We start from the raw sequence: 22,404 nt of genomic DNA, 5'->3' as shown, positions 1-22,404 counted from the left end.
TGTCTATCTACAGACTGTTTAAAACTACTCTGAGGGTGAATGGATTCACACAAGCAGCACAGAACCATATTTCAATGTAGAAGCGTATAAACAAGAACAACAAAAAAACAATTGCCATAGACAATAATTGTTGAGGGTATGAAATGGTTAAAGACACCATTATGGCAAAAGAAACCCATATAGAAAAGAAGTCACCAACAAACTTTGAACCAAATGCTCTATTTCGTCCAAACAAACCATCCAGTGTACAAATGGACATGCAGCTCACTGTGTAATATACACCAACAATCCTTAACATTTTTACAACTATTCCTCAATCGTTATGTAAAACTAACAGACAAAAGTAAAATGAACACTTTACAAACCATGGACTCCTGTCTAGTGTGCAGCCACACTGAACTTCAAGGACATTCATTAGCCTGCATTTTAGGAACTGCTTGCAAAAGCACCTTCCACCACACCAACATGTTAGCAACACAACATTCTGCTATACAGAATCTTGTGCATAGACTACACTATGCAAAAAGTCCTGCTCTAGAACTGCAAAATATAAATAACATAATAACATTCTCCTACATGGAACAGCCAAAAACTGCTTCAAGAAATAGACCACATCCAATGTAAATACTTTGGAACTGAAGTTGACTTAGAGAATTCTGTACCTTCAGAAACCCTCATAAACACCAATGTCCTAATAAAGACATAAAAAAAGAAATAGCTAAGTTTCAAAACACATCTGCTGAAATACCATACCAAATGTGTATCTGTTGTCGGAGAACATTTTATAAAAAGAGCACAAAATATAGTAGATATAGCCTTCAAAATAGAAGACAATGAAGAATCTCAATGGTTCCAATTACTAAATACTGAATAACCGACCCCTCAACAGTTTGCATGTACTGCAACACAAAGCTTGACAATAACCAAATGCCATCATGTGCTATCACTAATAACTTCGAAATGTTCCCATTTCTGAAAGCTCTCCAACAACTTAACTTGTATCAGAGCATTATAATTCAAACAGTGCACCCATTTCAAGCTATAACACGATTTCAACCAAAATCAGCCAAATTATCTCCATCCAAGTTACTAAAGGGCATCCGTGGCAAAATAGTATATTTTCCGTTAGATCTGAAAGAAAATGTAGAATCACTAGGAGTAAAATGACCAATAGATCAATCTTTGCTTGTACTAGTTAGTCGTGTGCCAACAAAAGACAAAAAAATGTGGCAACAACTATTCGACTTAAACAAAGTTAGACAATCACTACAATATCTAAAAGAAAACAATGAATACTACAAAGATATAAACATAGAAGAAAACATAAGCGAAACCACCCAAATAATTCAAAACTCACCAGCAAATGACCGATTTGAACGTGTAGATCCTATTAGTGCAGGCAACATTTTAGACCAGTATACAATTCATACACTACACCCCAAAGACAACATTAACGATGCATTAGAAATATATCAAATGCATCAGCCAAAGGATCTCCAATGACTATATGGGAAAAAAGTATAGAAGCACATTCCTACAGGAAAAGGAGGATGATATGATGAAAGGTCCACACAAATGAATGCATCAGAATAGCGCTCTTTAAGAATGTATTCTGAAGATCCCAGATTCAGACAAAACGTCGACTACATTTTACACCTGCTCTTTGAAGTTTTGCAGTCAAGTATCCAAAATCTCTTGGCACAATGCATGGTACAAAAGAATACTGATTCTGAAGTAAAGCAGATGTATGTTGTATGCTAAGGAAGGAACCTAGGCCCACCCACATTTTTTGTTACTTTAAGTTGTGCAGAATACGCATGGGATGACTTGCACGACTTCTTACCCACTGCAAACCAAAATAAAGACGAAATAGATACAAAAACACCAGGAGATCCCTGTTCTTTTGACCCAGTCAATGTATCAAGGTACTTTCAAAATTGCTTCATTGATATGCTGCACTTTATCTGCAATAAAAGTACCCCTCTGCTTGGAGAAGTGCAACACTTCTTTTGGAGAAAAGAATATCAATCCAGAGGAGCACCATGCATCCACATGCTTTTGTGGAAAAAAATGCTCCTAAATTTGGCCATGATAGTGATGCCACTGTTTTACAGTTTATTGAAAGATACATTACCTGCGACATCCCTTCAGAAACCACATAGTGACCTGCATACACAAATCTTACGCTTCCAAAAACATAAGTGTGGCAAATACTACCTACATAGATATAAAAACAAAGGCAAATACTATACCAAATGAAACTTTGGCTTCCCTAGACCAGTTTACAATAAAGGACAAGTAAATAACTTGATGTCTTCTTATAGACACAGCGTAAAAGGCAATTGCCCTAAAAATACATACAACATTAAAAAGGATAAGCATCCAAGTACATCGATGATTACAATGGAATCATTGCCCTATTGTGGAATGCAAACATAGTCAAATAGTAAATTGCAGACAATTCCACTGCAGTTGCACAATATGTCACAGTCTACCTCACCAAAGCTTAGAACACAGAACTAAAAGACTTCTGGGAAGACATATCATCTCACAAAACACTATCACAAAAAGTGTGCAGCTTCGGTATAAAAATGCTCTCCCGTTTAACAGGTACATCCTTATATGGCAAATCTGAACACATTGTCTGGCTGAACCTTGGTCCAGCTTCATCCCAAAAAAGAGTACTAAAATCCTTTCAAGAGATAGAAACCATAGCCACAAATGATCACAACAGCCAGGACATTTTAAAAAACAATTTAATTGACACATACAACCCAAACCGAAGTACTGCTTTGTAAAACATGTGTGTGAACGATATTGCACAAAATGACACCTACACAAACAATGTAACACCAAATGAGAAAACTGGGAAATATTCAGTCCCATCTTGTGAAGGAAGCCTAGTTAAGCTTACCAAACCCAGTGTAATTAATCATTTAAAGTTATCATTTAAATCTCCACAACATGGAGAACTGTATTACATGGCCCTACTTCAACTTTTTAAACCTTGGAGAAAAGAAGAAGAATTGTTAGGTGACTACGAATAATTTCAAACTGCATTCAAAGCAAATGAAAGCAGTATAACAAATAACGATTTCAAAGAATCTAAAGAATTGTTGGACAATGAACGGCAACAATAGGAAATAGTTGAAGCTCAACTAGAGAAAGACACTCCTGAGGGCAGTCAACCTTCCCTTACATGAAGCTAAGAACCACTTGGAGAACCACATATTCTAAATGAAGCAGAAATAGCCATGACACACGTAGAAGATAACATGTATCAAAATAAACAATCTGAGGAAGACTTTTCAGTGCTCGAATCACAGTTAAATGATGAACAACACAGCATTTATCTAGAAGTCACTCATGAAATTGAACATGGTTTTAAACATGAAACTAAAGCCTGTAGCTGTAAAAACTATAAACCACTGCTCCTGTAGGTAAGTGGAGAAGCTGGTGCAGGTAAAGCATTCTTAATTAAAATATTCTGCAAATTTCTACAAAACTTAAACTATCACCTTTCGGCTGTAGTAACATCCACCACAAGTTTAGCTACCTACAACATAGGAGATGTAACTTTACTCCGACTACTGTTCCTTCCCGTAGAACACCAAAACAAATTAGAATACTACAAATGATCAGCAGAAGCTGCTACTGAAGTGCTCATAGTTCTGAAACAAATGAAAGTGCTCCTGATAGATGAAGTAGCAGGGTTTCCAACCTCATTTTGACTTTAATTCATCTCAGAATGCAATAAGTCCTAAAAAACTACTACGAAGAACTGTTTGGAGGAAAATATATCATTGTTTTTGAAGACCTCCTACAGTTAACACCAGTGAAAGGTCAACCTATTTTCAAAAGATTAGGACACAAACATTGCCACAATAACATCGGCGGTATTGGAAATGTTAAAGGATATTTATACCATGCACTATCACCACCGGAGTGGTCCCCTGGTGCTCTAATGTAAATCTATGCCAACATTTTCACTACAAAGTGGTAACTCGAAACATGTGTGAGTGTACAGAGCTCACCTATGCTTACATTTTGAAAAGCATTAGAACTGGTCTGCTTACCAAAGATGCAAAATCCATCTTAAATAGTAGACTAATCCATGAGCTATATGAACAAAACAAATCTGCTCCTAATGTCATGGAACAATTAACTCAACAAAATCTAAAATACATGTCCTTAATGCCAACCCTTGCAAGCTGTCATCAATTCAATGAGACAATGTTGAAAAAAGAAATGCAACCCATACTGCATATCAGTGACACAGACAAACTAGAAGGACACAGCATGACACTTCCTATGTGTCAACCAGTAACAGCAGGACTACATAGCTTAGAAAAATGTATATGCAACACATCTGGATTGGATAAAATATTGACTCTGTGTCTAAACTGCAGAGTAATTCTAAAACCTAATCTTGACATAGAACAAGATTCAGTGAATGGAGAAACTGGTACAGTTGTTGGCTTCCAAACATATCCACATAACAACAACATTCAGTTTGTCAACATCCACTTTGACAAACTTGTAGAAGTAAAAAAAAAATGGCCAGACAATAGCATGTTTCCTTCTTTTCAAAGACATGTACGTACGCAGAGCTCAATTCTCTCTATCTCTTGCAAATGTTGTCACTATTCACAAATCACAGGGTCTAACCCTAGATCAAGCATAGATTGAAATTGGCAGTACAGTCTTTAAAGAAGGTACATCTGCATACACTCAATGGTCTCTTCCAAGTTAACTTTGATGCAAACAAAGTTAATACTGACATTCCTTGCATTCTGGAATACAACAGGCTACAGGCACTATACACCCTCCCATCTAGATATGTACCCTGTACCTCAGAAAAGGAAACCTTTACAAAGACAAGTAATACAAACAGAATTTATAAGAGATCTCCCAGCAATACTGATAAAGAAACAACAACTAACTCCTTCTGCATCAAACAATACAAACAATACAACCACAAAACTATCTAATGCAAAGCGAAATGCAAGTCCATCAGAAAACAAAGACATAACTGTTTCTTCTCCATTAAATCTGTACGACCATCAAATGATCCACAAACAGAACTCGCTGGTCCATTAAAATTCAACAACACAACTGGCGTGAATTGGTATGCTAATGTAACAATGAATCTTCTCTTTCAATTGCCACCAACTGTTCAAAACATTTACTTAAACAGCTCGGAACAGCTTTGATTGCAATTGCACGTCCTTCATAGAAATGCCACAAATAATCCTGACAACACTTACAGTGTCTCAGATATAAGGCAAGACTTGGACTACTGTACAGGAATTGTAAAATGTACCATAAACACACAGTAATATCCACAAGAACTACTACAAGTACTAGAAAGCAAAAACATCCCTAAAAATGAAATCTTCCAAATTTCATACATGTGGAAGCATACATGCACTCTCTGCAACCATGTTTCACAAGACCACACCGCTAATGAACGATTTAAATATGTATCCATACCCAATTATGAATCCATTGCATTTCGCCATCTTTTGCAGAACGCAAATCATGGCATATTATGCCCTTTTTACAATTCAGACAATTGTTCCACCATACAAATAAAATCACATAACCATTATGTCATACTAACGCTTCTAAGGTACAATACAGATGGTACCAAAAATAACTGGAAGCCTACAGGCTTCACACACAGCCAAGTATCTCTTGGAAAGAAAATCTTCACAACAGTAGGTATAGTATACCACACTGGTGCCAAACCACTTCAGGGCACCACACTGCATATGTCAAAACAAGAAGTGGTTGGTTTGAATCAAACAATACCTCCATTACTTCAAAACACAGGATACCAGCACATTTAACAAATGCCTACTATTGCTTTAACCCAAATGTAGTCACTAAACTGTAGCACAATTAACAGTTAGAATATGCCAACAGGTATTTAACTACATCCATAATACTACAATAGTACCTTTCAAAATCAATCTAGTTAGAATACACCAACAGGTATATAACTGCTTGAAAAATACCCTTAATTTCAAAACACTTCAAATACGCCATCTCAATTCTTATACGACAACACATCTTCTAACCTTTTATATAGTTAGAATACGCCAACAGGTATTTAACTATTTCAAGCATTCCCTTAATCACAACATACTTAAAACAAACATACTATCACACTTAAACTCACATAATTGTAATTGTTTCTTTAATTTCAGTATCTAGTTTTGTTCCCAATGACACAATGATTATTTATTTATTTATTCATTTGTAAAGTGTGCTAAACCCTGAGACATCAAGGCGCTGTTACAACCAGTTACACATATACTTCAGAGGATGGAAAAATAGTCACCTGCAAAGGCACAGGTCGCTCTCTTACAAGGTTAAGCAAAGTGCCAGTTTTGCATTGTTCTCCTGAACACCCAGTATGATTGTTCCGCTCTCTGTGCCGGCGGAAATACTTTCCATTGTCTATCCGGAAAGGTAGGAAAGCTTGTACCACCCGCTTTAGAGTGATTGAATTTCGGCAGCCAAAGCCTATTGGTGTAGGCAGATCTCAGGGGTCTGTTTGCATGGGCTCTGGTAAACTTCTGCGAGAGATAGCAAGGGGCTGAGCTGGAGAGGCATCTGTGAGTGATCGATAGGGTGTTGAAAATAATGCATTTGTGTATCTGAAGCGAGTGTACATTTCTCCTGGCGCCCGAGATATGTTCCCTTTTGGGAATGTTGAGGGCAGCTCTGATAGCATGGTTCTGGATCACCTGCATCTTACCAGTGTTGTATTTCGAGGTGTCAGCAAATAGGGTGTTACAGTAGTCTAGTTTGCACCAATGATTGCTTGGGCAATGGTGAGGCAGCTGTCCTTGGAGTGGAGAACTCTGGAAGTGTTGATCAATGTTGTTGTGTGTGCAGCACATGAGACGGTGGCGCTTACCTGTCTTTTGAGTGAGACGGTGGAATCAAGGTACACTTCAAGGGTCTTTACTGAGATGGCCACTGGGATTTGGGTGGCATCAATGTTGAAAGATGCATACTGGGAGTTGAGCTTCTTGATTATTGTTGAAGGCCCAACCATAAGGATCTCTGTCTTTTCATCATTCAGACAGAGACCGTGGGTGGCCATTCAGGCTTGGATCATAGAGTAGACTTTGTTTAAGGCGCATCTGTCTTTTGAGTATTTTTCAGACAAGGGGAGGAGAATTTTGGTGTCATCAGCATAGTTTGTGTAGGATATATTGATGGCATCTAGTAGGTCAAAGAGAGGTTTTGTGAATATAATGTAGAGTGCACATGATACACACGACCACGGAGGTATGCCACATAGAATGGGAGAGGGAGGTGCACGCAAATGCTCTCATAGATCTGTCTTTAAAGAATGAAGAAACCTAGGCCATAGCTTGAAGCAAGAAGTGAGCCACAGTGGTGAGGTGGTAGCACAGGATTTGATGGTCAACCAGGTTCCATGCAGCTGAGAGGTCTAGGAGAAGGAAAGGGGTAGGTTTCGCCTCATATCTGTGTTCATCCAGCTGGCAGCTGGTTCTTAGGGTCAAGCAAGGCAGATTCAGTGCCAGGGCCAGGTCAGAAACCTGATTGGCGTGTTCCAAGGATGTGGTGTGACTCAAGGAATTGCAGAATCTGGACATAAGCCACCCTATCCAGGGTTTTCAGATGACATGGGACGGTGGTCATAGGCTGGTGGTTGTTGAGTATTGAGGCTTTTTTGATCAATGGAAGAACCATGCCTCTTTAAGGCATGGCGGTACTGTGCAGGAGGCAAAGGACCCATTGATATATCTGGAAATGAACGGGACCAGGGTTTCTGAGCAGTCGTTTATGATTGCAGCTGGGCAGACATCTCCATTGAACCTCAAGGGTTTTAGGCTCTTTAGGGTGGTAGTGGTATCCCCTTCTGAGACTGGGCTGAAGTTGAAAACGGTTGTGCCGGAGGGTGGGTATGCTGGGGTAGGCGCTGGTATGCTATTAATGCTTGCTTTTGGCTTATTTTCTTATGTAGTAAGTCAATTTTGTTCAGCATGGCATTTAGGATTGCTGTGCACCAGGCTTCGTTTTTGATGATGGCTGGAGGGAGGCAGCCAGATTTTCTAGCGCCTTAAGTATGGTAAATAACTTGCACATTCTGGAATTGGTTTAGCAATTGTATGTGTAAGAGGTAGATTTGGCCATTATGATGGCTTGTTTATAGGTTTTGGCAGCACAGATAAATAGAGTTTTTTGTGTGCTCGAGGGACTATTTCTCCATTTGGTTTTTGCAGTATGCTTTACGGCACGGAGCTCACAGAGCTTGGCTGTCAACCAAGTGTTGGTGTGTCTTGCTGGTTTGGTTTTACAGGTCACAAGGGGGCAAAAGTGTATACCACGGTGGTGAGTGTTTTGGTGTAGAAGTGAGCAAGTATGCTGGGGTCGTCAGTGCAAAGGTGCTGTCGATGCAATATCTCTAGCAGCAGAGCAATGGTGGCTGTTGTGAGTTTGCAGGAACTGCGGGCTAGCCTAGGGGGCAGTGCAGTGGTGGTGTGGGTGGGGTGTGCCGTAGGTGAGATGGTGAAGGATACAATGTGTTGGTCAGACCAGCACCTCAATATTTGGCTATGTAGTAGAGAGCAGTGACACACCACGCACTACCGTTACTACTATGGACAGGGTAGATAGCTAGACATTGTAAAAGCCGAATAATCCAGCACAATGTAAATATTTTGGTACAGACCAGCTGTTTTACTTTTTAATAAACTAGATGGAAAACCAAGTGCATAACACCTAAGAATTCTGATTGCGGCTATTTCGCTACACTTTAAAGATGCTTACCACTCTTGTAATGGAGGAATGAAAGAAGCCCGTCGAGAACTGCAGAGTGCAGTCTAGTGTTTATTACTAATGGCGGCCAACAGTGTTTAACTTCCTGTCATCCGCATAGATCACAACGCGCCCTCCACTTGTAAGGCATCATGGTAGACCCGACCACGAGCACGGCAAGCCACAGAGGATGCCAGCAGCTCGAGAAGATCGTTTCTTAATGCAGCGGTAAGCAATTGCGAGACGAGACGCCCACGTACATGTGACAGAGTTGCTTTGGTTAAATACTAGAGTGTGAACAAACTTAGCCCTATCAGATGCTCACAAGTCGAAGGCTTTTAAAGATTGGGATAGATAAAAACATTTTTCTCAAGTTGCATCAAGAGAGTTTACATGAGGTGCCATTTCAGATTACAAAAAGAAAAAAACGGCTTAGACTCGTAGTTCAGTTGTTTCTGTTTTATGTACAGTAATTGAAAAGAACTCCAACAGGTGGTTTGCAACAGAAGTGAAAAGCAAAAGCCTAATACTTCCTTGAGCGCGCAGAAGCACTGGCGGGAATAGCACACCCTCCAGATCTACAAATCAAACGACTGCCGTGCATAAAACGGTAAGCACTTTGCAGTATAGAAAACAACATTCAGTAGTTTAGGGTAGTTTGGAGATGGGAACCGGGGGTTTATACATCAGATGACTTGTGCTAGAATTAAATACAAGCCCGATCATCGGGTGGTGTTTAGAGCCACTTGCGTAACTAACCTTTACAGAGGAGATGATTGAAAATAAGATCTAAAAAAAGCACAGCTACCAGCTACTATTGACTACCAGATGGGTCTACCCGGTTTTATAACGTAGAACAATTCCAGCCGTAGACCTTGGTATTAAACATTATCTACTGTTAAAGTTTTGCCCTGCCCATGGGTTATCGAGAACCCGATGAAATACATAATAAATATTATAAGAGCTTTTTGCAAACAGCAAATGACATGTCCTTACCAGACACTGAATATGTGTTTTTTTAATTTAACCCCTAGGGGACCAGCACTCTACTAAAAAGAAATGCCTTCTACTACACTTGCCAAAAATAAAGATTGCAGTGCGGTAAGCCTCACCTAGAGAATTAAACACTCAGGTTGAGATGATTGTTCAGCTACTGTTTTCAGAACAATAAAACTCATTTTGTGTGTTGTTTCTCCCCACCTTCTTTTAGGCCACTGTTATTTCACAACAAGAAGTAACCCCATGAGGTCTGCAACTCGGTCTAACCAGTTCTTATAGAACTTACACTAAACAAGTCTGGTTAACGATACACCATTCGAGTATTGAAGAAATCCCCTGAAGAATTTCCCCACACAAGATTCACAGATTTCAGGAATGAAACATGTCGGGACAATGACACTGTGTGACTGTTCACATGGTACAAACAGAACACTTAGAGCTTGCAGTTATTTAGAGATACTAAGTAATCCTATGAATGAAACAAAGGATGAAGTACTAGACAGCTGAATATTTTTTTTTATTGATTTAGCTGTTAAAAACAACTTTTCAATATACAAAATTCAAACATTTTAGCATTCTTAAAACCTAACAATCATTTTCATTTAAAGTTTAAAATTTAAAATTTAAAGTTTAGAATTCATTTAGGCTATGCAAACTCAGGCAAACTCATACAAACTCAAACAATCTCAAACAACGACAGTACAGTTATTGTTTTAACATCACAAAAACAAATAGATACATATCATTCAGTTTACACCCCTCCGGTAGCTATAACATCACAATTAGGACATTCATATACACAGTTTATCTAATAGATAATTTATCAGACAGTTACCCTTTTTTTAAATCAATCACTGCTTGAGATTGGAATCGCCTCTCAGGTAGTAATGTCCCAGTTTATGGCCATCAAAAAATTACTTAAGGCCACCTTGACAGAGTGATTGTTAGAACACAATAAGAAAGACCAGCGCATATCATAAGCAATGGTTGTTAACATACTCATCACCTTTGAAAAATGTTTTGATCTTAAGATAGATAGTTGGGCACAATTGCAGACCAAGTGTTTGAGAGATTCAATCGTTGTGGAATCATTACAGAATCTGCATGACAAAAGAGCTCGAGGCCTCAAATTGCGTCTCACTAGGACTTGATGAGTGGGCCATAGATCAAATCGTGCCCTTATTATTCCTGATCTCAATGCTACTGATGGAAATTTTAGTAGATAAGACTCTGGACTTTTAACCGGTTTAGGCCAGAATCGATACTTGCATGGTTGGTGGTATTTTTGGCATTTCTCTATGGTCTTAATCCAGTCTAATTGGTATAAAAGGTTTTTTGCCTTTGTTGGATTAGATATTAGCAAGGTTATTGGTATGCTTGCAGCCGCAAGAGCTTCTAAACAGAAGTCAATCCATAGTTTTACAAACAATTTATCTGTTTTTAATATATAGCCAGAGAGGATCGACAGAATAGTAACTTTTTGAGAAGCCATTATGCATTTAGGCAGAAACATACAGCAGCGCCATGTATAGATAGCATGCATTGAGACAAGACCGAATTCATAACACAGCCAGGGACCGGGAACACAGTTCGGCAATGATAGCACCGTTTGCCAAAATTTACCCTCGAATCTATCAAAAATAGACTTTCTAAGATTTTGACAATTCAGGATGGATTCCGTTCCATATATAATCGATGGGATGGCTTTAACAGTCCAGTAGACTATTGCCGATTTAATGGAAAATTTTCCAAATTTATGCAATATTATTTTAGTTTGCGAAATGGCCGCGGTCAATTTTGCCTCCATGCGCTCTACCTGGCTGCGTGAATTGGTTAGGCCATCAAAGACAACGCCTAAGTAGGTGTACGTTGGTACTATATCTAATGGTGTATTATTTATGGACCACACTGGCCTAGACCTACTAAGTTTATTAGCATGATAGACTACAATCTGTGTTTTTTTAGTATTGACCACCAGTTGGTTCTTACGTAGGTACAGGTTAAACGCATCTAAAAGATTCTGTAGGCCTGTCGGTGTTTTAGAAATTAGGACAATGTCATCAGCATAGTTCAAGTTAGTGATTTTAAACCCTTTCAAAACAGGGGCATCAGAACATATCTGTAAGAAGGAAGTACTCAGATCGTGTATGAAATAATTAAAGATTGCTGCCGCTAATAGGCAACCTTGTTTTAAGCCTCGCGCAGTCTTAATAGGAGCAGATAACAACCCCTCCAAAGTAAGCCTTACGCGAATAGAGGTTGCACCATGAAATGCATGGATGATATCAAAGAGATCTGATGGACAATTATCTCTTATTAGTTTCGCCAATAATAATGGACGAGAAACAGAGTCAAATGCAGCATGCAAATCAATAAACGCGAAATAAACTGACTGTTTATGAGACTGACAGAGGGCTTTAATTGTGTTCAACGTAAAGAGATTGACACAAGTGCCCATGCCCCCAACAAAACCCGTTTGATAAAGATCGCGTTTACCACACGTTTCGGTCCATTGATTGAACTGTGACAATACTAGTTTTGCAAACAGTTTGCCTGGGGTATCTAGTAGGGCGATTGGCCGGTAATGACGAGGATCAGAGCGGTCACCCTTCTTATAGATAGGGACTATCACAGAATTTAGCCAGGAGGCTGGAAGTCTGCGATTAGTCAGCACTTGTACAAAGATTGCATTAAGGTTTGAACCCCAAAGTCTTGGATTATCCTTCAAGATGACATTATGGAGGCCATCCGGACCGGCAGCTCGTGATGTGCTTAATTTTTTAATCATTGCTTCAAGAAGATGAGGGGAGCAATGAATGTCCCAGGGTTTAGAGGACTGGATCTGGTGATCGTTCGGATCAAATTCTGGATCGCTATAGAGATCAGAAAAATGTGATACCCAAGCGGCCTCTGTTACAGGATTTGATTGTACATGGGCTTGAGCTACATTTGGTTTTTGGTTAAGATATCGCCATATTTCTGCTGAGTTTTTAGAGCAAATTGCAGATAGCATCGCTTCACTGTCTTGTTGAAAAAGCTTGGCTCGGTGTCCTCGAATCCAATTCATGTATTTGCATTTAGCTGTTTTTAAGTTGACATTAATGTTAGCGTTATTTGTCATAAGTATTACTCTTTTTTCCTTGCGATATTCGGCCTTGCGAGCTTTAATTGCAGAGTCAAATGTATGCTTATGAGTTTTTATATTTGGATTTGGGACAATTGTGTGCCGAAACGGATCAAGAAAAACAGTATACTCAATCAGTTTAGAAGATTTATCGTGTTGATGAATTGCATTCGTGAACTTCATAAGATTTCCATGCGTCCATCTAAGCCGATTTTTGGTATTATTGACCATGAAGTGCTGGTCAAGCCATTGTCTAGAGGGATCTATAGGCGTCCAAACTAACTGAAGGGAGAGAAGGTTGTGATCACTTACAGACCCCTGTATTATCTCAAACAGACGAATGCGGGTAAGCATGGTTCGCTCAACATATATACAATCAATGATGCTTTGACTAATGCCTCACTGCCATGTTGGATTCGGTGGAATGTCACTATCTACAGAACCATTTACCATACACATATTGCAGTCAGACATGATGTGGGTCCACGTGGTAACGGCCCTCGTCTTATTTCTATTAGCCAGAGATAAACAATCCATGTTTAAATCGCCCATAATAAGGGAATCAGTGATGCCGGGCGTGACTGCTATCAAATCAATGAGTCCTGTTAGACCCTCAAAGAAAGCCACGTCCGATATTCCAACCGGATTACAGTAGATGTTAACAAGGGCTATTATATGATTTTTACAGGTAATTTTCACCAATTGCATATAGTCGCTGACATGCTTCCAGGCATCAACTTTAAAACCCAATTTCTTATTAGCGGCCACCAATAGCCCTGACGAGGGTCGACCACATGCTCCCATCTTTGCAGATAATAAAATGACATAAAAATTGTCCCAGGTTGGAGGTTCTAGATACCAAGTCTCTTGCAAAGCAATTATGGCATAGTCTGCTAGGATTTTTAATGAGGTGTGTAAATTCGAGTGGCCACGAGTATTCCAGGAAGCTATTTTAATGACATGAGGCTGTAATGTGGATGATGGTTAATATCTAGATGTCTGCATGTCATCTCGGGAACTCATGTAAATTTGAGGTTGCTGAACTAAAGGGGCATCTACGTGTTTTGTGATACGCTCCGGGTCTTGCGTCAGCAAGAAACCCATTTCAAATAGAGACATTTTGGCAAGCCATATAGTATTTAAGACTAAACCTGAGGGGATCCATAGTCTCACAATTGCTGTAGTAGTGTCAGAAATATATTCGACTTGAGCTATATCGTGTGATGTTAGGTCTTCTAGTTCAAGTACATCGCCAAAAATATTCAAGACACTTTGCCTGTTTAGATTGTATTTAGGGTAAGGACCATCGCGACATTTCAAAATTAGCGTGTGGCAGGCGGGCGCAGTAGTAGGAAGGTGGCGAGATTGCCTATTGCTGACATTTTTCGTCTCAAGATTATTGAATGAGACGTTATTTCTTTCCACGGTGTATTTTTGATGTTCTAGAGACTGGCATGAAACGTGTTTAGATAAAGACAGAACTCTTTTATTAGGTCGATGTAGAGGAATTTTAGATTGAACCACCGGGGAAGTCCAAGAGACTGATTTAGTTTGGGAATCCACTGCTGGCTTTGAAGCATGATCATTCACTGACATATATCGCTCATCCATATAGGCGTCCAAAGCACGACGCATTTCACTCAATATAACAGACCGTTGTAATTCAAAGTCCTGATTGCTAGAAGTTGGTAACTGTTGAGCAGAAGATGTAGCCCGAGTGTCAGTCCAGATCGGAACATCGATGTTATCGGTATGATCAGCTTCAAGAGCCTCAACTAGAGAGTCTAATGGGTCATAAATCACAGGTACTTTAGGTGGAGCATGTTCATCAAGATTAATAGATACAGGACAGGCTAAAGGGGGTTTTACTATTTCAGCAGCTGCAGGACGGTCCATAGTATTTTTTTTTTAAAAAGCATGTATTGAGGCTTTGGACATTCATGCAGCAGGCATGTTCTTGGTCTTTTTTTTGGCATTGGTTTTGACAATCTTCTTAACTTTCGAAGAGACTACAGAGGGACATGCATCCGGGGCTGTAGGATTCATTGCAGACAGGGCATTTTCCAACATAGAGTTAGGAATTGGTGAGTCTTGCACACTCACCCACGATTGATTAGAGGGAACTAGGGGAACAGCCGGTTTTGGAGGACTTACTGTAATAATCTGCGCAATAGAGGGCAACGCCGGGTAAGGCGTGGGCAATGGTGTTAAAGGGACTAGGTCAGCAACCATCCGAGTGCCAGAGGAATCACCACACTGTGTCCCTTCTGTTGGGCATGAGTGAAGCGGAGGTGCCAGTTTTACTTGCTGTGTCCATAACAGCAAATCATTTAACTTAGATTCTTGGTTTGTTATTTTGGAGTTCAATACTTCAAATAATTTAAACAGAGACATTAGAGTGGTATTGATGGCTGTCAATGTAGTTTGTAACAACAGAGATTGAGCCACTGCAGAATCACCTTGGGGAGGTGCACAGGGACGGCGCGGTGTAGGGTGTACATATGATATCGCAGACACGGAATGAGCTGGTAGTGACACATTAGATATTTGGTGAGAAATCTGCGAGTTGAGGATCAGTATTGGGGAATCACATTGACTCGCATAGAGAGAGACCTCTTGATTCTCATTTGGGTCAATAGAGTCAGCACTGTAATTGGTAGACACAGGTGAATGAATGGTTCGGTCTACTATAGCTGGTTGAGCGTGACAGGGTGAGTTTAACATAGTGTTATCTGAGAGTTCACATGGTGTCTTTAGATCAGACACTGTTCTAATGAGTGGTCGCTGATGTGGTAGGTCATAATTATTATTAGACTTAAGAGACTTAAGTGGCCGTGGACATTGGGTGAGCGACTGAACACTTTGATTAGGAGTTGACAGACACATAGGGTCAAATATGGTAGTACTGGGTCCTTTTGGGGTCATGGGGCAAGGAGTCAGAACAATAGATTTGTTGGAGGACGTTTTATTTTTGTGTAAATTGTTTTGGTTACCATTAAAACTATTGTCAACATGTACTATTGATGGCATGTCGGTTTTTAGTGAGTAAAGCCGACCCCGCTTCAACATTTCAAGAAGACTGAAAATAACAAATAGAACGGCAAGATCACACCAATGCTAAATCTTCAGAGCTGTTTATAAATTGAGGTCTGAGGGGGGCTAAAAAGAGCACTTACTCATAAGTCAAGATATAAAAGCGGCCCCCACGCCCCTCAACCGACAACGCGGCAAAGCGGGTAAGCGGTACTCAATCCGGTACTCGCCCGTGTGCGCGTGCGCAATAAATTTGAAGGCTAGGCAGGGTCGCAGTACAGCCAATCGCTGCAAGCTGGAGTGGAGCCGAAGAAATGCTCACGCAATTCTGGCGCCAAATGCCCGATTCAACTGAAATAGCAAACAAACAAACAACACAGTGTCACTTCAGTTTTGTTCACATCAGTTGCAATAAAGTTTTTCTTTTTCAATTCTGACCAGTTCTTCACATCACCTCCAAGTAGAATCACTGGCTGCAAGGATCAGTGTCTAACAGTCCAATAGTCCGGCACTTGGAACAGTGCGAGTAAACACAAGCAGGAAACAGTGCGGGTAAGCGGTACTCAATCCGGTACTCGGCCGTGTGCGCGCGCGCTGTGCGTGTGCGCAATAAATTTGAAGGCTAGGCAGGGTCGCAGTACAGCCAATCCCTGCAAGCTGGGGTGGAGCCGAAGAAATGCTCACGCAATTCTGGCGCCAAATGCCCGATTCAACTCCAAGTAGAATCACTGGCTGCAAGGATCAGTGTCTAACAGTCCAATAGTCCGGCACTTGGAACAGTGCGAGTAAACACAAGCAGGAAACAGTGCGGGTAAGCGGTACTCAATCCGGTACTCGCCCGTGTGCTGAATATTACATCTGGATAGCTCTGCTAGTATTGTAAGTTGCTCCATTCGATTTGTAGAGTGGTTTCTTAAATGTGTTTTTATGGAATTAATTTGTATCATTTTTTCTATTTCTTAATGGTATTTCATTATAATCAGTTATTGAAATTTGTATTTAAAGTTAGTAATGGAATTTAAGTTTGAGGTTTAAAATTGCCTTTTCCCTTCCTACTTTCCCTTCTTTTCTCTCTTTTTTTCTGTTCTTTTTTTACTTCTTTTTTGACTCTTATAAAAAAAGACTGCATACCTATCTAAGGTCATATGCATTTTAAGACAGGATGAAATTTGGTACAACAAAATAAAATATATATAGTTTTTCTAAAACAGTGGGTACATCTTTGTACGTTGGTTTTTGATTTGGTGTTACAAATCCTCATGGTGGTGTTTTGAGTAACTGTCTCATTGAAAAGGGGGAACTACTGAGAGGCGACAGGACTTCTTAGTAAATTTCTAGTAGGTGTCAGGGTCATGGTCATGTCCTCTATTTCCAAAAAACCCCAGTCCTTCTAAAGTTTAGAGGTCAGACCAGGGACAGGGGGTACTAGCGCAGATACACATTTGGCAGTTCTGGTCTGCTACCCAGTCAAGAATATGACCTTTGGCATGTGTCAGCACTGTGGATTCGAGGTGTAAATCCCAGCGAGATGAGCGAATTTGCTACAGAGTTTGTATGCAGATCGAGGGTGTCATCAAGACCCAGGTTCAGGTCTCCTAAGAGAATTGTTCTGGATGTGGTCTTGATGTTAGTGCCCAGTGTATGTAGGAGATCTCCTTCAAATGAGAGGATGGGTCCTGGTGGCCAATAGATAATGTGAAGGTTGAGGGTCTGTGTGTGAGAGATTGAAATGCTGGTAGATAGTAGGTCGCAATTCCCTTCAAGCGATGAGGACAGGGGTCTGATAAGGAGGGATTCTTTAGCAATTAAGGCAACACCCCCCAACCCCGTCTGGAGTTAGGTATGTCACTCCTGTGTATAGTATAAGCCCTGGGAATTACTAGTGATAGGGCTGGGCCAGAAGCAGCGTGCAGCCAGGTTTCTGTGACAGCCAGAAAGTACAATGTAAGGGTGCATATCAGGTCATTTATATCAAGGGTGTGCACCGGAATGAATCTTGCATTGACGAGGGCTCCCATCAGTGGAGTTGTGTGTTTGATGGGTAAGGAACTGGTTAATGGGGATTTGGTGGGGTTAGGGCTGGCTGAGACAGGTGAAGGGGCCTTTTGGTGTGCAAGGGGCTTAGCGCTAAGTGGTTGGGCGGTGAGCAATGATGGCGTGTTCATGGGTGTGAACTTATGATCTAGGCAGCAGTACTGAGGTTTCCTGTATATTAGAGTATGACTGCGGGCTCTTAGGTGCACATTTCTATCTGATCTAGGGTGGATGCCAAAGTGGATGGGTGGGCCATGGGTCCTTGTGCTAAGCCTTGAGTTCCTGTGGGCAGCATTGGTCGGGTGTATAGAGGGAGGGATGGAGGAGCATGTATTCTGGTTGCTGGGCAGGGTCTAGGACAGCAATTGGGTTAGGATAAGCTAGCTTCAGCATTGAGGGAAGCTCTGCATTGTTTTGTGTATGGTAGGCATCCTCCATATTAGATAGCGGTACTGCAGTAGGGCTTTTTGCAGTGTCTTTGGGCTGAGGGGAGGGAGTTTGAGCAAGATTTATCGCTGGTGTGAGGCTGTGACTAGGATGTGGCACTTTGATATACGTAGCACAGGTGAGGCACACAGTGGTTGCAGGAACATAGCTAGATTTCACTGGGCAGCCAATAGCATTATTTGCAATGTTAGGTTTACCTTTGTCTTGCAGGTTGCGTATGCCATAAACAGCATGTGGATCAACAGGATGAGAGCCGGCAGGCGGTAACAAGCTGCCCCGGTGCAGACGGTCAGAGACACTTCTTCTATTTAATTATTGTATTTAATGTCAATACAACAGCAGTGTGTCATACACTAATGTTGTAACAAACATAGTACTTTGAATGTACTGTTTATGAGGGTCTAAAAGAAAATGTATAAGTAAAATTGTATACAAGTAAAGCTTTTTAACTATCCCGCTTAACAAATTGTACTGAATATAAACCATAGATTCAGCTTTATAACGCTATGGAACTAAGTAACCATACCAAGTATAATCAAATACATATTCTATGAATATTCGGGAAAGTATTGAGTTCAGGTTGCTTTCTATTACATATAAAGCCCTTTTGGGCGCGTTTCCAGCATATATTGCCAATAGATTAAAAGCTAAACAGGTGGTACGCACCCTCTGATCAAACGGGGACAGGAATTTACAAGTCCTGAAAACCGCATTGGAACAAGTTAGAAGGGGCGCTTTCTGGTCTGCCGCTCCGATGAAATGGAATGCCATACCACTGACTGTAAAAAACTGTTTGACACTCAAGGAGTTTAAAAGTAAACTCAAAACATATCTATTTAAATGAAATGAGGGTTAGCTCTTTTACCAGGGTATGTGTTAATGATAGGATTTGCGCCCGTATGCCTCTGGGCCTTTTTTGGTTGTGCATAATATATAAGGAAAAGTAAAGTATTAGCACTATCCTCAATTGTACTACAAACATAAGTATCATATACAGTTCAATTACATCATTCCTCCATGTTATAAACACTTTGTACTCCGACTACATTACCCACAATTACTATACCCATATTACTACTGTGGTCATGCTCGCCATACTCCTACTACATTACCCACAATTACTACACACATATTAGTACTGTGGTGGTTGTGGCCAGTGGACATATTCTTGGGGCCATGACCTGTGGCCATGCCCCCCAGAATCTGGCCACTGGCCACAACCAACACAATACAATGAACCATATAAAAAGTATGTACAATAGAGCATCAAATAATAAAACTCACCCTAAACCCCCCACAATCAGAAAAGATGTCCGCAGACACTGAAATAGATGGTGGACTCAGCAGCATTTCCAAACTCATTTTCCACCTATAAAACAGCTCCATATTACCTTAATTCTGCTTCCCTACCATTTCTATGCCCTCTTTCAGCCATCAAATAACCCCAAATGTCTTTTCCAAGCTGTCCATTCATGGTGCTGTCTGTGGACCACTACGATACCTGCCTGACCTTTTTCCACCTACACAAATAGCCCCATATCATCTTTTGTCCACTCCCCCACCCTTCCCAGCCCCCATCAAATTATCTTTTACATTGTTGCACAATCGCAGAATTACCATTAACCCTTGCCCCTGCCATCCACCCCTGGATTTCTGTCCCCTGATTGACTGGAACTGGTCTCCCCTGGCCTGCGACCCAGCTCTGTTCTCAGTGCTCTGTGTACATCTTCAAGGCGATGAGAATGACTATGTGTTCCCAATGTACTTGTTAGCAGTACCACATTTGCCTGTGAGCGTGCTCTTCACATTGCAATGTTGTTAACTTGTTTAATAACAAGTTAATAACAGTTAACTTGTTAACTTGTTTCTCTTCATGTCTGTGGTGCTAAGAACTGATCATCTTCCCACCGCGGTTGAATAACCATTGTCTAGCTCGGCCGCATGAAGTGGCTGAGAACCACGAAATCAAGCTCTCTGGTCTGCAACTTATGAAGATTTATTTATTTGCATTTTTAAAGCGCTCACACAGCCGGCGGGCATCAGGGCGCTGTTACAGGAATTGTTTGTTTACGAGTTGCATAATTGTTTTTTTTTTGTCTTAGTTGCACGCGCTTAAAGACCCAGAGGTTTCTAAGCGCGGACCTGGGGATCGTTTTGTTCTGTTTTTCTACAGATGGCCCCTTGTCATTTTAGGTTTGTAATGTGCTGCTTGTCTCTGACCTTGGCTGCAAGTTCTGGCCTTCCTGTTCTGTGCAGCCTGGTTCTGCTTTCATTTTTCTCTCGTTCTGCGGTTTTTGGCCATATGTGGTCCTCGTTATACTCACACTAGGATTCCTGTACACCTACATCGTGCTATGTTTCCTATAGGTAAGTTGTATTTGGTCCTACAAGGCACCTTACGTGGTCCTGTAGTTCCATAGGGTTAGATGCCATAAGCATCTGCAAGCTTGCTCTGCATCTCTTTGTTCCCTTGTGTTCAGTGTTTCCGCATTTGGCTAATGAGAACAATTATAAAAGCTTTTGACAGTATGTATATGTATCTGTCCTCTATCTACAGAACTGTGTAAGCATGTTCTTCATGGATACACGTGTGTGGTTGTGTAATGTTGTGCATAGTTGCGAGTGTACTTCATGACTAATGCGGTTATGTCGTGGTGTCACTAATGACATCAGCACAGTGGTTCTCTGCATCAGTCAATGTCATCCATCAAGCCATTTGGGTCCATGACCACTGTTGAAGCACCTGTATCCATAAAGACATTCACTGGATAAGGTTTGAATGTCTGTCTGTGGGCCATCAGTTGTGTATTGTATAGCTTGGTCTACTTGGCAGTAATTTGTTATCATGCCAAGAGTCTTTACATAACTGTCTTCATAGGGGAACGTTGCTTTGGATATCCATCTCAATGTTGCTGTCTTCACTTGGAGTCTTCCTCGGTTTGTAACATGGATAGGTACATAAGGCATTGTGCTCTTGCTGCTGGTATTTCAGTTGCTATAAACATTCCGGAGGCACTCATGGCATAGGGGATTAGTGAGCACACATAGCAGCTCTACCCAGTGGTTTCTTTACCTACTTTGGTCATGTGCTTGTACCACATATTGAGCAGTGCCAGTGAGATGTAGGTCCTCCCCTCCCATTTCTGTATAAGCACTGCAATTACCTCTCCTTACTTTGCCTACAGTGCTCCCCTGTCCACCTGGCATGGTTGTTCCACCTACTGGAGTTGGGGTAATGTAAGTAGAGGATACAGCGGTAGCACTAGATACAAGGGATATACGCCAAAAAAGAAAAGCAAAAACACCACTTGGAGATATGAGACAAGAAAAGATGAGCATTTTTTTGAATAACTGTTTCCATTACCTGTGCTGCTTGGATCCTGGTGCATCTTGAAAATATCAATTGCCTGCCTGAAATGCGCAAACATTAGTGTTAATGTATTAGTATTATATTAGTTCAAGCCCCATAGACCATGTAATCTGTCATTGCAAATATGAATAATTGTTCCCACACAGTCTTAATTCTAGAGTCTCTGAGGACTGCGAGGAAAGATGGGTTTCCTCTTTCTAGTTGTGGGTAAACTTGGGCCTGGTATGCTATGAAGACATGGAAATACACATTAGGATGGCGTGCTCGAGACCTGCTGGATCTTCTAATAAATTTGACAAATTGGCCTTCGCACTTTCATGATGAATGTATGCGGAAAGAAAAATACCAAACAGACAGTATACCCTCACTCTGGATGCGTAGGAAGTACTTGTCATAACTCAGCTGCCCGTGAGTGAGTAACCATTGGGCGTCCTCTGCTCAGCAGTACTGATTCCAAATTATTCCTCTGCTCTTCTTGCTGAGAATCGTTGGCCCTGTCGGTGTCAGTGCTAAGTGAGGCCACTGCTTTGTAGGGCTTGATGTCCCCAAGGTGATTTAAATGTTCTTCCAAATCAGTTTAATGTCTTGTCTCAGT

This window comes from Ambystoma mexicanum, chromosome 8, assembly GCF_040938575.1.
Source record: "Ambystoma mexicanum isolate Mex_15411 chromosome 8, UKY_AmexF1_1, whole genome shotgun sequence".
Lineage (NCBI taxonomy): Eukaryota > Metazoa > Chordata > Amphibia > Caudata > Ambystomatidae > Ambystoma > Ambystoma mexicanum.
The sequence above is the reverse complement of the archived record's forward strand: the minus strand, read 5'-3'. Positions refer to the sequence as shown.